Raw genomic sequence first — 17,242 nt, 5'->3', positions numbered from 1 at the left:
GGGGGGGGGGGGGGGGGGGGCAATGATGAATGAGAATAGCCAACAACAATTGCTTCAATGGGGAAATAGGAAATTACTTAGTATCCTGTGCCTAGTCCATTAATGTGGCTGGGACATGAACCAAGACTTCCTGAATTGACAGGAAGCCATACACATGTTGCCACTGAGTGATGGAGTGTGTACAGGAAAGGGGCGGGGCTGGTGGAGGCTTGTGGACCTGGCATACCCAGACAAAAACATTGTGTGATGAGCGCTACTCAGTGTGTTTAGAGCTGGGATGGCCATTCATCCACACCAGTCAGGCCTCCATGGCAGTGATTAGCATTGTCATCCTCATTTCCAGGCCCTCTATGCAGATGGCCCGCATGCTGGAGGTGCCAACATAAGAGTGGCTGTTCTCTCTCACATAATCACTCTCTGGCCTCTGCTCTCATCTGTCCTCTTTATTTCCATAAAAAAAGTATTCTAGGAAAATTTGTATGGCGTTTTTATGTTCCTTCATTATAGCTGTGGATTATCAAGAATAGACTTGCCAGCGCCTGTGCACTGATGAATGTTTCTGTGCTACTGGTGACGCAATTGTGGTGTTTCTTTTGAGCTACTCATATTGGCATGACCAACATTTGATCTTTTTAATCAAGTGAAATCAGTTTTATGCTGCAATATAAAAAACACATAGCTGTAGAAGATGACAGTTTAGCGCAGCATAGGGAGAGGTCTGATCAACACACTGCCTGGGGCACTACAGGGCTGCCGTGGGCTCTTTGCGGCCTCTGTAGATATACACAGCAATTAGGCCCCCACTACGAGGCCTGTGGAGAAGAAGAAGGTACTGCAGACAAACTGGATATGGCATATCAGTTTGATACCACATCACCATGCACAAATGTCTGATAAACTCATTTAGAGTCTTTGACAACGACCTTTGACTCGCCTCGCATGGTGTTCTTTCGCTCATCTATACTTTCACTCTCTCTTTTCCTCTTCTCTCCTTTCCTCTGCTCTGCTCACCCCCTCCTCTTATCTCAAAGCCAAGATGATAGGCCTAATAATTAAAGCAATTCTGTATGGGCTGGAGAGCTCCCGAGCATCTGTGTGTGTCATACTCCTGACATGATACAGAGGGACAGCACAACTATTAAGTATCCATCATGCCACGCCACATCAGTTCTAATGCAATCAGAAACACACGAGTACATCGGCTAAGTCCCCTTCCATCCACAGTGATTAAAGAAGTCTTTAATTTCAAAGACAAATAAAAAATGCAGGATCATTTTATAAAAAATGTAAATGACCTGTCTCTTTGCGTGACATTTATCTGCGACAGAAGTGGAGCTAATACGAACGTCTGTCCACTGTGTACTACTGTGAAAACCAACACTGGGGCTACTTTCTTTTGAAGGCCATTATTCTCAGATGTCTGATGCTGCATGCTCTTCATGTACCCTTCCTTTTCATCCAATTTGTTTGAGAGACTAAGGTTTATAAGCTTACAGGACATAAACTGGGAGAAGGACAACAGAGGCAATACAATGATGCAACAAAGAGGACACAATGTTCCTGTGAAATTAAATCCCTGGTCATGGGTGTGAAATGTGTTTTTTGTTGAATTTAATAATTTAATGATTAATAATGGACAAATATATTCTTCTTAATATGTATTCATTTATCTTCACCAAACCCTTGTGGGAGTAACTGTAAATTCACTGAAAGTGAATTTTATGTTCAAGTGAACTAGCAGATATCAGAAGAGTGCTTTCTTTTAACAAATAGAGAAACATTTGTCTGCTTATATGACAATAAATAGCATGTCGGTTTTTTACTAAAAATACACTGAATAAATTTTGATTTGTGAATAACCAGATAGTTCAAATGATATTTTGTGCTCAGACTGAGCGTTCTCTCTACCTTAACACCCTGCCATACTGTAAAATACATTTTCTGTCTTTGGCAAATGTCAAAAAATTTTCTGGAAAATAAATCAGTCAGTTAGGAAACAAAGGGAATTTAACATTGTGAAGTCCAAATTCAGATTCCAAGCAAATAATATTTAGATTAATTCCAGTGTTAAAGTACATAACAGTAATTTTAGTCGGCTTAAAATGACAGCAAAGGCAGAAGGATATATGACAACACGGTTAGTGTGCAGAAACCACTGGGGGGATGTCAGAAGAGGCTCACCTTCAGCGTAGCCCACCACCTCCATTTCTCTCATGTTTATGCAGAGAAAGACTGAACTCTTTTGATTCTACAGTGAAGCTTTTGATTTGGAGCCGAGTGTCTGTTGGCAGCCTTTCAACACTGTACTTCAGTTTCAGGCATTCGCTAATCAAGCTCAGGTAGGGCAGGGCACGGGCGTGAGTGCGAGTGTGGATGACACGAATGTATGGAGCTGGTAAAAGGATTCTTTAGGAAGCGGCACCACCTTTTTTCAGTCAAGACAGTTTTCCACGGTCCTTTGGCTTGTCCCTGTGTTACCCCACAACCCACAAGTCTTTGCTTGATGTACATGTAAGTGCTGTCTCAGCCAAACAGAAGCACTGGGAGCATTTTGGAAGGCTGATGAATACATTACTTATTCACACAAACTTGATACCGACATAAACAACTTTAAAGTGTATCTTTTTGTACAAAAAGATCAGCAAGTGCCTTGTCAACAACTCCAAGCTGTCCTTGATGCAAGTTACTCCAAAGTTTCTGTGAGTTTTCAAAATCAGATGACAAAGCTGTGTGCAAGCTAATGTCAGGAGCTGTAAGTATCATCTATTTTCTACTACTGACAATAGTGAAGTAATCATGGATGGCTATTTACCTTTTTTTTTTTTAAAGATCAAGAGTAAATGATTTACTATCAATATGAATCAAATATTATGTAAGCTTATTACTGTATTAATAACTGTACCCCTGTTATTTACAATTGCAATAAACAGGAATCTTCAAAATCATAAAACAGAATCTACGTATGAGGTTCAAGATTTTTTTGCATTGAATAAAGCAATTGCTAATGCTACTTTCATTCACCGGGTCAGTAAAGAGTCAGTCTTTGCATGTTGGTTGTACAATAGATGAAACAAAGCTTCGACACACATAGAAAGAAAGATTAGAAATTTAAACGGACCATTTTTCTTACTTTAATATCTACCTGTTCCACGACAACGGGCTTCATTTGCTAATCTAATAACAAACTGCCATGCAGATACATATTGTTGACTCTCTCTCCCCACTCACAAAAGCATATTGAAGCAAACATTAGCCCTGTACCCAAGAGTGGAAGTGCCATTTACTATTGCATAAGGTTATGTAGAAATGAATGGAAACAGTTTCACGTAGTGAGGGGCAACTGGGGTCAAACACAGGGGCACTGTTATTCAGGAGGATCCCAGACTACATTAGGCAGCACCTCACCTAGAGATCTCCCAAATGATCTACTGAGCCTGTCAGCAACGTGCTGGGGGGGGTGTTAGGGGCACCGGGTATCAAGTCAGTTAACATGACGAGGGAGCCACACAGATAAATCACAATTCACTCAGGGAGCAGTCACACTCAATGACATATTCACTGGCTGGCTCTACAGCTCATTTGATAACGCTCTTGCCACGCCATTCATTTCTCTGAAGGATGAAAGGGAGGCTGAAAATGTCATCAGCTCACTGAGGCAGGGATGCCAGTGACTCAGAATAAAGAGGGAGGGAGGTGCCTCATAATTAATTATGTTTTTTAACCCTGCTACAGCCAGAGAGACATCCCACTATTTTCCAGGGGTCTTTCAATTAGACATGCGTTGTAATTAAATGGTGTGTCACAGTGCTGTTGGGGCTTGCCAGATTTATGTCCAAGGATAAGTTACTGCCATTCATTATCATGATGGATAGCACAGTGGAAAAGGAATATTGTTAGAGTCCCTTTAGGAAGGCTGTAGCAATTGCATAATAGAAATCGCTCTTATTCTTGTCACCTCTATGCGCACTATACTGAAACTGTTATATTTCAATCTTTGGCTGGCGATATTCTAGCAGAGAAGATCAGTAACGTTAAGAAAATTTGCTTTATGAATAACCACTTTTATATTCATAGATCTCCAACTAAACAGAGGTTATTTTTCACAAAATAATTACTTCTTCAAGTGGTACTTACCCAGTGTTTTTGCATAACTTAAAACACCTGAAATCCACAATGGTTGCTCCATAGTATCAGTACAGTATCAGTGACAGCACGCTCTTCTTGCCTGCTCTCTTTTCTTAAAAGTGAGTAAGAGTGGCTCATACGGACCCTGGCCTTACTATGTGGCTTACTGTGAAGTCAGATACCCTCAAATTTGTCAGGACAACAGAGGAAAGGCACAGACACTCCTCTTTAGACGTGTCTCCAGGACATAGTGTTGTCATCTTGACAGCATAACTTTTGTGTTAGATGTACTTTCAAGTCTAGAAATCCCACCTCACTTCAGAAAAGCCCATGATCTCCATCAGCATCTCTCTGTATTGCCTAAGATCACACACAGTGTTGTTTTACTTTGTCTACATCTCATAGATCACAAAAACACTGCTACTCGCTGCACTGCTACTGGGTGCATAAGATTTTAAAATCTTGATAAGGGATGAAGTTGTTTGAAGACACATTTTACACATTTGTTTATGAGGATCTTTTTTCCTGTTTTGTTTATTGACCAGTACATTTTACCCAGCATTAAAATTGTGGCGCAACAGGAGAGAACTACAATTTTCTACATTCACACAGCTGGTGGCAGACAAACCATCAGTCTGATGTGCTTAATACTTTTTATGCTGTTGCACAAACCAAATGTAGTGATTGCTTTTTCTATAATGGACCTTTTATGTCTCTGTAATTTTGACTTGGCCAGTGGTGATAAGAACAAGCCATGTCCTCAAAGCAACCACAGAAGACATCATGAGCGAGACATGGTGAAGACTTGGATAATTTATTCTGAGCTGCTGTTAAGTAGGTCAAAGGGAACTTATATGATAACATAAACATCTGATCTAGTATTAGTCATGTATATCAAAATGCTCTGCACCCCACTGGTTTCTTTTGCCAAACAGCAACTTCACTGCTGTAAGAATAGGTTTACTGTTCAATGGTAAACTGTGGACGTTTAAGTATAACCAAAATATGTTAAATGAATCCTTAAAGGGACAGTTCATCCACATTACAGAGAATCATATATTTCCCGGCCTGTACACGTGGTGGAATGTAGCCTTTAAAATCATTTTGGTTTTGTTTGCACAGGTTTCATGGTATCTGTCTCTGATGTTTCCTGTAACACCCCAGTATAGTTCAATCAATCTTTTAAACCTAACCTACATTTAACAAGTTAAATTCATTTTTCACCAAGTATTGCAATGCCATTTCAGAGATTAAAGGTTTAAAATAGAAATGCTGTGTAAACTTACATTCAAACAATCTGTTTTGGCTGACTGCAAACATGCCAGTGCAGTGGAAGCAATACCATAACGTTAATGAGAAGTCTTTGATGCTTTGATACTTACCATAACAATTAAATGTACATACATACTTTAACATACTTTTGCCCACGGAAATATACAATCTACAACACCCCACATTGTTTTCCACTAAAATATATGATCTCTTAATATAACATCCTGCTTTGGGATTCAAGTGTTATGAACATATTTTATGAATGTGTCAGGTATTCAGTACAGGGCTAAGGTCAGGGAAAGATAATGAGCTGGCTTAAGAAAAGAAAATTTATTAAAGTCTCCTCACACACAATACTGTTTTTAAAATTTAAATGAAACCAAAACAATGTTGCTCAGGTCTGTGGTTTGTCCTGTACATTATACAACCTCCACCCACCCCAACCCACCTCTTTGTGACTTTACGTTAAATGTTGTTGCATTTCATTCATTCAAAAAAATATGCCAGACACAACATAAACGATTACATTCGGCACCAAAATGTATTTGCGCCTGTAGTTTAATTATCTAGGAAGGTAATTTTCAGGAGATAGAGTTGCTACAAATAAGAATAATTAATTACTAAACCCGCTCCAAGCTAATGGCATCAAAACACTGCTCGACAGCACAGCTGGTGGTCAGAAAATCCACACAGTACCATTAAAGCCATGTGGTATGCTTCAGACAGTATTTGCCCACAAACATTAATCTAGCAGGAGCCCTGACCTCTCTTGGTTAAAAAGCACTGTGTGAGGGTTTTGTGTTATTGCTTTTTTTGTTGTCCATCTTTAGTAAAACTGCTGTTCACTATAATACACCTGCCTATTTGGGGGCACTACACAATGAATGTTGTTGTAATTCCTCCTGTCATGAGGATGAATGTTCCATGTTTTCTTTTTTCTCTTTTGCTTGTTTCCTGCATGTAGACAGCAATTTACATGGAGACATTAATGTAACTGTCATGTTCTCTCCAAGAGCGCTGAAGCAGAACCGCTAAAAGACAGTCTAGCCACAGCACTGATGCTCAGGACACCAAAGATTGAGCAGCAATACAAAGTTAATGGAATTAAGAATTCCTTCATCCACCAAACCTGAGACAAGAAGGAAAAAAGAGAAACACTAAATAAACTCAGTCTTGGATGAATGATAAAAATAAAGAACCGAAGGAGCATCTGTGAATTTAATATGTATAAGAGGGGAAGGTGAAAAAATGTAATGCAGCATCCAATTTTTAAACAATTTCACCTGACTTATTGTTTTCTAAATAAGAGAACAGTCAGTTTCATTATAGTAAATAAATCCCTTTAACGTTGGTACTGAAGTAAGTTGCCATCAACTCGTAATGCTTCTATGCTGTATCTCCTGCTGAACTCTGCACTTCATCTGCGGATTATTGTATGTCTGAGAAGGAAAGGTGGCAGGGGAGCTTCACAGACAGTGAAAGGGCTTTGGGAGACACAGTAGAGAAACAAGGTCTTGTAGCTCTGTATTACATGTTCAAAAATCAGCCTCTTTTTCACCGGGGACCCTGCAAGCACATGCAAACACTAAATGGAAGGTCAGCATGGCCTTTTTTTTTGAACGGTTTATTTCAAGAGTCAACTACCCAACAACAAAAAAAAAAAAAAAAAAGCCATGCAGTCAGGCCACGTTCACACACAGACTATCAGTGTGTGAACTATTTGTGCTAAGACAAGTAAAGTAAAATCACTGATTTAAAATGTAAATGTCGGCCGACAGTTCAGACACATCTGGAATAACAGCAGGACAGAGAGGACTGAACCCTGAAGATGTTTTTAGAAAACAGGGATCACACCTAACACGTACATATCCAGTAAAATTGATGTTCAGTACCCGATATTGCTGCTTTCAGCGCCCCCAGAGTTGCCGAGCAGGTAGTGCTGCTTAGTTTACCAAGATTTTAAAACATTGGTACTTGCTGTTACTACATTTTTTTTTATCATTCAACTTTGGCTAGATGGTTAACGTATTTCCCTGCGGTGTGACAAATATATTATTTATCACTGCCTTAGCCTGACTTTTAAAATACAGTCCTTCAAATTCGCTTCAATAGGGGAAGTGCATTGCACAGCAAGCACTGGCACAATGGGAGCTTTGTTAACACAACAAAGCACTGGATCATGGTAAATCTTTTTTTGCAACACAACATGACATCACCCATCTAGGTGATCTTTTCGCCTATCAAGTGTGTTAATGGCCAAAGGGTATAAATAAGCACACATTTCCAGTGGATTACCTCGTAACAAAAACATTATATTCTCCCAGACATGGGTTTGCTGCAGCACATTGCTACTTATTTTTTTCCAATTCCTTAGACTACTTTAATACTTTCATAATTTAGATCAACATATATATAATATTTATAATAATATATTTAAAGATCATCTACCAGTTTATTACCCACATAACTATAAATATTTGATAATAAACCCAGAACTAAGTGAAAGTGAGACATTACTGGATGTTTGTGGGGGTGGTTTTGGTGTCATGGCCAAGTCAACCCAATATGCTATTGGATATAACACATTTGTTCTGAGACATTTTTGTTACTTAGGTTAAAAGGCTAACATAAATAAATTAACCATATGGTCAAAGTCTAAAATCTCATTCCTTTATCTCAGTGGGAGCTAAAGTCCCCTCCCACAATATTGGAACAGCAAGGCCAATTAATTTGTGTTTGCTGTACACTGAAGACATTTAGGTTACGATCAAAAGATCAGGAAGACGAAAGCTCTGAAATTTCTGCTTTTAAATCCTGGTATTTACATCTAGATCTATTAAATACCATAGCACATGGCACCTTTTGTATAAGAGCAGCCAAATGTTAAGTGAGCATATTGGAACAGTTCATTTAAATTAGATAAGTAAATTACAGTAAATGTTCCAGAAGCAGCCAAACAAACCGAAGCATTGGCCGTAAGGTTCACCTTGCTCTTGAATTTCTGTGACTCATTTCTGGACTTTATTGCTTTCCTATTGTTGCTGCTGGTGGGTTAGCATCTTGTATTACGGAGTCTGTACTTCTGTTTATGAAGTCTTTTTCAAATGTAATGTGATATGTGTGATATCGTCACCCATGCTCTGTAGCAAGTAGCTTACTTCGCCGAGGCTGTTGATATCACCGGCATCAATCGCTTGTTCCTTTTGGATTTATCTTTGCAGCCCTCAAAGTGCTTCTTTCCTCCTTTTTCCAGGACATTCCATATAGTCATTTTTGCCATGTCCAATGTTTGAGCAATCCCCTTCATTTTTTTATTTTCCCATACTTTTCTCAAATTTAGAATGATTTGCTTTTCTCACATAGGCAGCTCTGTGGTCTTCATGTTGATATTTGCTTTTTAACCAATGCAGTCTTTGTAGGTAGATGTCTGTTTATGCAATCTTGCAAAGGTTTATATAAATAGCTTGTCAGTCTACTTTTTTCAGTACTACTTACTTCATCAGAGGGAAAGTGCGAGGTTTTAGACTGGCCAAGTCAATCACTAGACCTTAACCCAACTGAAAATCCATTTCACCTGCTTAAGAAGAGACGGGAGGAATCCCCTAAACGCAGTCTTCACAGGTAAATCTATATGCTGAGACTGAGAGGAGTCATTATTTTTTGTTTGAACAATCAGTCTCATAAGACAGACTCAAGTAATTTAAGTAATAAATGCTAATTAATCGGCCTTGCTGTTCGAATACATACATGTCATACAATTGGCAATAGCCCTTTCTTCTTTACATAGTCTTCTAATGTAGTGCATCACGTCTTTATCTCTAAATAATCATCCAGAACATACAGTTAGCAGCAACTGTTTCTATCTGCTTTCCAACAGGCCAGGAACCAGTAGCATCTAAAGTGTCACATTTACTTGTAGCATTGTGGTAGATAAGAGTCTGGGCTGAAAGTTTCTTTGTTTGTTTTGTTTTATTATATGTAATAGCGCTGACATCCAAATCAGTCTGTTTATTCAATCTATCAAAGACTTATGTGTTGCTTCTTTGTCTAGATTTTGCAAGAGTACTTAGAGCTATATGTAATCCTAACAAAATTGTATTGATTGCAATTTTAAAAACCACTTAAGCAAGCGAAATTTAAGACAACTGGCAAAAATTGTGTTTTTAGCTTATATCTGGCTACAAATATAAGTACTAATTTTAATAACTTAATGATGTGTTAAATGCTATTAAAAAGGTTTCTGTAGCATCTTGGTAATCAAATGTTTATAATTTAATGTTATTACATAATAATGCCATCAAGTTATCATATTATAGTGTTGCTGTGTCTATTGTACTTTGTGCATTGTTGTGGATAAGAAGACTTTTACTGCATGTCATACCACCCTCTCTTCTCCTACATTTCCTATCTTTTTAGTAATACACTACACAAAACACTAAAAATATCTTTAAAATGTTTTAAAAAGCAATGGTTTACATGAAGAAAGGAAATTACTTAATGATTTCTGACTATGACTTCTGAGGAAACAACACATCTTTACTGACACTATAAACTCTAGTTATCTGTAATAACACATAGAACTTTTATTTATGTCACTCACTCATTTGCTCAAATTAACATGCACAGAGTGGATATACATTAATGCAGCACAAAGAGAAAAACAAAAAAGCAAAGAGGCCTTTGTATTTGTCCAATTCAAAGTGAGTTTCTTTGAATGCACCTCTTTAATGTAATTTAGTGTTTTGAGGTGTATTCAAAATCAACCATAATAAACAAAGCATACTTTCACTGTGAAAACTAATAAAACTGAGTGCATGTCACCGAGCTCCTGACAGCCCTGACTTCAAAAGCATATGGTTGGAGATGAATGCAGGAGAGTAAGGGGGTGGAGGGCATGATTAGCAGCCCACTTGGCTTCTCTCCCTGTCGTGTGTGCTGTATATACATAGCATCAGTCACCTCCCCATCACCTAATTAACTCCTTCACCTTTACACAACAAAGTAGCATCTACTTCAAACTGCTCTGTCTGACTGATTTGACACAAATGCTTTAAGAGTATTTTGGAATGAAAGGTGATTTTTGAAGATGCAACACACATTGCTAATAGCCATCAAATGCCTCAACGGCTACTTTGGTTTTTAAGATGATTAAAGTTGTTAGTAGGTTTGGGAAGCTTACGTGACCCAAGTGCTAGCAATTTTCTGGAGAAAGTGTAAAATGCAGAGTTGTGTATTAGGCACACGTGTATACACACACATACACGCAGTAGGTAAGCTTTGTCTTCACACTTGTGTTCAGTCTCGGCCAGCAGCAGGTAAAACTTCTGCAAATTATAGCCTGAGGGCAGCCTCCGTGTTGGATGCTGTTTGATACTGTGTGTCTGCAGTTTGTGAAATTCCAAGTTTCTCTTTATTTTCGTTTTTCATTATTCCATTTGTACCACATGCTTTCCATATGCATTTACACAATACAATGATTGTTCCTGACAATTTACATGTGGTAGAAAATACCTTTTGCACAGCAATTTTTCTATTTTCCCAAGTTGTGTTTTTAGTGGCACATATTTCAATTTAAGTTTGAACTTATTTTATCTTGGTACTGCATGCATTCATTAATTAATTTAATACTGTTGTTGATAACATGTCTTCCCTGTGGAAAGTGCAGAAGGAGACCTCAGGGTAAACCTATAATATGCTGGAGGGAATAAATATCCTCCCTGGCTTCAGGATCACCCATGAAAAGCTGAAGGATGCTGTGGGACATCTGAGCTATCATACTTAGCTTGCACCATAATGCATACAATTGAGAAAAATGGACAGATTTATCGAAATAGGAATGGATTGCATGAAATGTCAATTTCCAACATCAAAATAATAATAATAAATCAAACAAAACAACATTTCAAAAAAATCTAAATTTACATTTAATCTATGTATTTTTATAATTAACTATGAACATGCTTAACTGTCACAGGGGGGGCTGCTCTTTCAGATGTCATTGTGCAGAAAAGCCAAATGGACCATTGCTTTCATTTAGTAGCAGCAACACAGCTCAGGCATTGTGAACGCTGATGTTAGGTCAGTAGATCAAAGCACCAGTGTTGAGTCAGTTTTATTCTCTATAGCCTAAAGTCCTTTATTTTTTCTTTTTTTTTTTTTTAAGTGTGACATAATGAGCATGGTCACAAATGTTTATGCATGTATGCCTATATTATTAAGACAGAGGGAAAACGGTGAGTGATATTAATAATAAATAAATGACTTTCCAATTAGCCAAGCATAACTAATGTAACGAAAATGTTCAGTGTAAGGCCTCTAAAAGGTCAGGGAGCTACTGTACAGACATGATATCATGCCAACTAAGCATTGTAAAGGCGAGGCTAAATCCTAAAAATCTAAATCAACCTGCATCCTCGCTGGTTGATGATTCATATAGACAAGACGAGGAAATAAAGTATTACATTTTAAGGATGGTGACAACCAGCAGTATACAGTATTGCTAATATGGTGTAGTCTTAATGATTTAAAAGGAGGCGAATCTACACAACAAAGACAATAGGAGAGGAAGCTATTTTTCCTCCAATGACAACAGTTGACTGGTAAAAGACTTGTTATGTACGGTACAATAGAAATTCAGTGGATTTTATATCAACATTTGTGTGTATGTAAGTAGAGCATTTGTTACTGTGTGTTTTTGGTAGAGGGTGGGGGGTCCGGGTGTGTTGTGCTGGTGATCTAGAACTGATTTCTTTCTCTAAGTGTGCAGGATCTGCTTGGCATGCTCTGCGTCTCCTTTCTGCCTGCTATAGGCTCTGCTGGCTATAGCTTGTGGCGCTCCCGGTGGAGTAAGCTCTTTCCACTAACAAAATGCAAAATACAAAATTAATAAAAACACCCTTTGAAACTGACAAATATGCCTCAGGCAAACTATCGGCCCGCTGGCTGCTTAAAATTTAATCAGTATTTTTTCTTTATTTATTTATTTTCCACGGTCATGCTCATCTTTTTAATAACATGTTGCTGAGACTGTATACAAAGTTTTCCTCTGTCAAGAAGTACATAGGGCCTGTCAGTTCATGGCCTCCTTCCCTCAGAGGGTTGCCAGAAAATAAACTAAATAGATTTATTTGATGTTATGACCTCCGTCCTTGTCCTCTTCTAAACTGGTTTTCCTTTGTCCTTGCAGCTCACACAGTGACTTCCAGCCTAGCCGGGGTTATATGAGGACTCAGAGATTGACTCACACTCATATCACTCAGATATGGTGGAATATCTTTGTATTGTGTTGTAGCAGTGGATAAAGATGAACAGGGGGCGACCATGAAGGATGATGGAATTGCTGATCTGCCTTTATGCTACTAAGACACCTGGAGTCTGACACAGCTAATCAGTCATCAGTCATTTGTATTACTCATCATGATTATCAATTAACAAGTATGACTTATTTTGATATTTTAACAAAGAAAGCCAATTACTCTCGACGAGAACTTCCTCTCTTAGTACATATAAATAAATAAAAAATGTATATTCCTGACACATACAGGAAACCATCTCAATGCATAAGCTACAAAATTCAAGTTTATTTTTTGCTTGGAAAAAAGCAGAAGAAATATATATATATATATATATATTATTATATCTGTTTTCACACAAATGCAGACTTCTTTTCTGCTAGATTTTATTCAACATTTATATAACAAATAATGTCTCTTTTCAAATCTATCATGAATAAAGATTTATTTCCAGTGTGCTTTCTTGAATTATACCCTGAAGGAGGCCAGTCTCTTGTTCTTACACATAAGTGAATCTGAATCTGAGATAAATTCCCCTTGGCAGGTTTTTCTACTCCGTGTAAAAAGCTTCCAGTTTTGTGCTGCTTCTTCCTTTTCTTACTTTCTTAGTTATTAATTGACATATTGAGAGTCGATGCTTTCAGCAGAGGGCTATCTCAAGACAAGAAATGCTTGAACTTCTTTACCATAAATATTAACAAGCAATATATTATGCATATTATTCTTTAAATGACATATAAAATGTGTTTTTGTGACTAAATCTTAATTTTGCATATGCTTTTAAGTAATATGCATTAAATAATAATTACCATTAAATTGATGGCAGAGGCAGCTTTGGTACTGTCAATCAAATCTGCGCAAACCCCCTCTGACACTTTCTGTCTCTCATCACTTCCAGCTGCCAAGCCATCATTGTTCATGCCAGCGTCTCTCAGAGCAGCAGAATCAGCACATACCGTACTCCCCAGTGCTTTCCCATCTGTACACTTATTACAGGTCATAAAGGTCATTAAATGTACTGTACATATTTTTTTAACCAAGAGAGTGAAATTAGCCTAAAGGCACTGGAATATTCATTATGTTGTCACTGTGCAGAAAGGGGAAGAAGGTGACAGAAAAAAGAAACGCCTTCTTGTGAGGATCAACACAAATTCAAACTATAATCAAATAAAAAAGTGAGCATTTCTGAAATTGTGACAGCATGCAGCAGACGTGCTCGTCAGGTCATCACACACCGTCTGAAACCACTCTGTCCCTGCACTTTTCCAATATCAGAATTTAGGGAGCTGAAAATGTTTTGAACTCTCCAAACAATCACGTCCACCAACTGCAGTGAGTATTAAAAATCTGAATGTGTGTCTGAAGTTCCAGTTGCAGCTTTTATAACTTGGCTTTCTAGCACTGCTATAAAAGAAAGACAAAGACAAAAAGAATAAAGAATTGCCACCGGACAACACTACACATTTTAGTTTGGTTACAGTTTCCTGCTAAAACCTCCAATGGCCTGTGGAACATGTCTCAATGGGACGGGGACCAGAGCTGCCCCTCCCCACTCCATTTTCTTTTACTTGAATAGAGGCGTAGAAGTATTTCAAGGGAGAGTGCCTTTGAAGTGAGCAATTTATAAGGCTAATTATACAAACAGGATAATAACAATGGAGACTACAAGCTGCCTGTTTACACCCCCCACCCCCTCATGTTTACATCACAGACAGATCCTTGAGCCATACCAGAACACACACACACACACACACACACACACACACACACACACACATAAAGACATTTGTAAAAACAGCTGGGGTAATTCTCAGTTGTTCATAGTGCAAATCATAATAACAACAAACAATGAAAAGTGCCTGACATCAAAGAAGGAAATGATTATGTATTTAAAAATTCTTTAAAGTTTTAAGAAAGATGCAAAACATTGTTGATGCACCAGCTTCCTCCTAGAGATAATTGATAGCACCACTGGTTGAGTGTGCTACGTAGCTGCAGGGCAACACTTGTATTATGATGTGAGCCCCTTGCCCTTGGGTATCACATCTTGTTGTTTGCATATTTATTGTATATTTGTGTATCCATGCTCTGTCTGTATCTTATCACCTAAATTGCCTCATGTGTCATTATTTTCTGTGTGGGTGGTTGATTGTACTTTGGCAGTTCCAGAAACAGATTTCCTGAAAGTCTCTCACTTCCAGCGAGGATTCAATTTAAAGGGGCTGAGATAACAAGCTTCTTTTCTCTGACATTTGTTCAAAATCTTGTACAGTCACACAATACAAAACCTCAGATGTTCTTCAAAAAACTCTGGACAACGGTTGTAAATTTTTCATTTGAAACATGGATTCTTTTTACCTGTTCAACTGAAAAAGAATGGGTATGACTGTACGAACCTACCTTTCATCATGCAGCCTAGCTATTAGGTGTGCCTTGTCGCCCCATGCATTAGAAGCACATTAAATTTGGAATCACAGCACTCCTCAGGTTCAAATAATGAGCATTTAATTATTGACAGGGAATTAATATTTAACAAAGACACTGGTGGCTCACTTGGTTGGCCTCATATGGAGTAGTATTAAGGAGGACATGAGGTCCCCATGACCCAGAAACACAACCCCATCCGCAATGAATTTTCACCATTACTATTAGAGTCCTTAGTAAGATAGGGTAAAAGTGCAGGTCCATCCTAGCAGAAGTACAGTACAAAAGCTCTTGGTGTGTAATGTAATCTGTAAAAGCATTCATCAGAGGGAAACTTGCATATATTTATCCCTGTAGATGACTTTAAGCAAATCAGTAAAATGACTTAATAGAAGGGAGGTAGGTCACAAGGTCAGATCAACATGGAAGGTGCAGCATCTGCTGATGTAGGACATTACATAATTAAATATGTATATAAATGCTGGGAAATTCTTCTTCAGGGCTTAATTCTCTATCTTGCAGCACAATTATATGATTCTGGTTAAACTTGGCGTTGCACTGGAGTTTCTCCTGATTACAAGTGAAACTTTTAGTAAATATGAACCAGTTGAACAAAGTAAAATGTCCCACTTTCAGTGATTAAGGAAATTCCTTGCTCTTGTTTCTTACTGAATAAGCAAGTCAGTGAAGGATAACCAGTGGCGAAAGTACACAAACTTAATACTTTAGTAAAGTGCAAAAGAAAAAAAATCTGTTAAATTTGATTATCTTTTGTGAACTCTGAAATGCTGAATTTCAGAGGATGTTGCTTGATGTATAAACTGTGGCGAAAATATCCCTGATTAGCAAAAGAACTCACCTACCAGCAGTACAATTTCAATCTAAATCAATGTGGTTTGAAGTTTGACGTTAGCTAGACTGTTTTTCCTGGCTACCACAAGATCTAATGGATGAGTCTTGTGAACTCTTGTCTTTTAACTGAAATCCTGTCTGTCAGAGAGAACTGTGGCAGATCGCTTTTTACTGGACATTGTAGGATCAGATCCTCTGTACAATCAAAAAGGAGACAGACCTACAGAGAGACAGATTGAGGGGAGTAGCAGGAAACAGAAATAACAAGATCTACATCCACCCTCCTGGGAATGAACCATTTAGCTGTGTCAGTCACCCTTCCTTTTCACAGCCCACATCCCATCAACTTATCCTCCACTCTGTCTGCAGATGAGTGGCCCTTCAGATCGTATTTGTTGTGAAATGCACACAGAAAACAGGTTGAGGACATGTGAGGGGAAAAAAAGACATGTTCTTTCTTGCATTACGCTGTTGATTTGATCTGCTATTGTATTTCATTCACTTAATTTCACTTAAGAGTGCACTGTGGACTTGGGTCATTTTACTTAATTAGTTTAACATTAAATGTTTTGTCAAGATCTTCAGTTGTTGATAGAAGAGTCGGACTAGTCTTCTCCAGCACATCCCAAAAATTGGGGTTAAGGTCTGGACACTGGTGGCCAATCGATATGTGAAAATTATGTGTCATGCTCCCTGAACCACTGTTTCACATTTTGAGCCTGATGAATCCTAATTGTCATCTTGGAATATGTCTGTGACATCAGGGAAGAAAAAATCTATGAATGGATAACCTGATCATTCAGTATATTCAGGTAGTCAGCTGACCTCATTCTTTGGACATATAATGTTGCTGAACCTAGACCTGACCAACTGCAGCAACCCCAGATCATAGCACTGCCCCCACAGGCTTCTAGAGTAGACACAAGGCATGATGGGTGCATCAGTTCCATTTTTTTTTTTTTTTTTTTGTTTGGACGGGCAGTTTAGTTTTATTACATACATATTGAAATACAGTGCACACTGCAGAAAACTGTCTATTGTGTTAATCTAGCAATCATCTTTTCTCTGTTCCCCTTGCTCAACATAAATGTAAGCTATATTTACTGTGTGCAAATGAACCAGTATTTAAAATGTCATTGCTTTTACAACAAGGTTATGTATGTAAATTAGAGCCTGGGGCAGGCATGTCATCACACATCCTGCTGGGTTCTTTGTTATGTTACTGTACATCTTCCACTCCAGATTGTGCACTGCAGCTGACCTGTGCATACAAGCGT

This window comes from Anabas testudineus, chromosome 3 (genome assembly GCF_900324465.2).
Source record: "Anabas testudineus chromosome 3, fAnaTes1.2, whole genome shotgun sequence".
Taxonomy (NCBI): Eukaryota; Metazoa; Chordata; class Actinopteri; order Anabantiformes; family Anabantidae; genus Anabas; species Anabas testudineus.
This window is presented reverse-complemented; position numbering follows the sequence as displayed.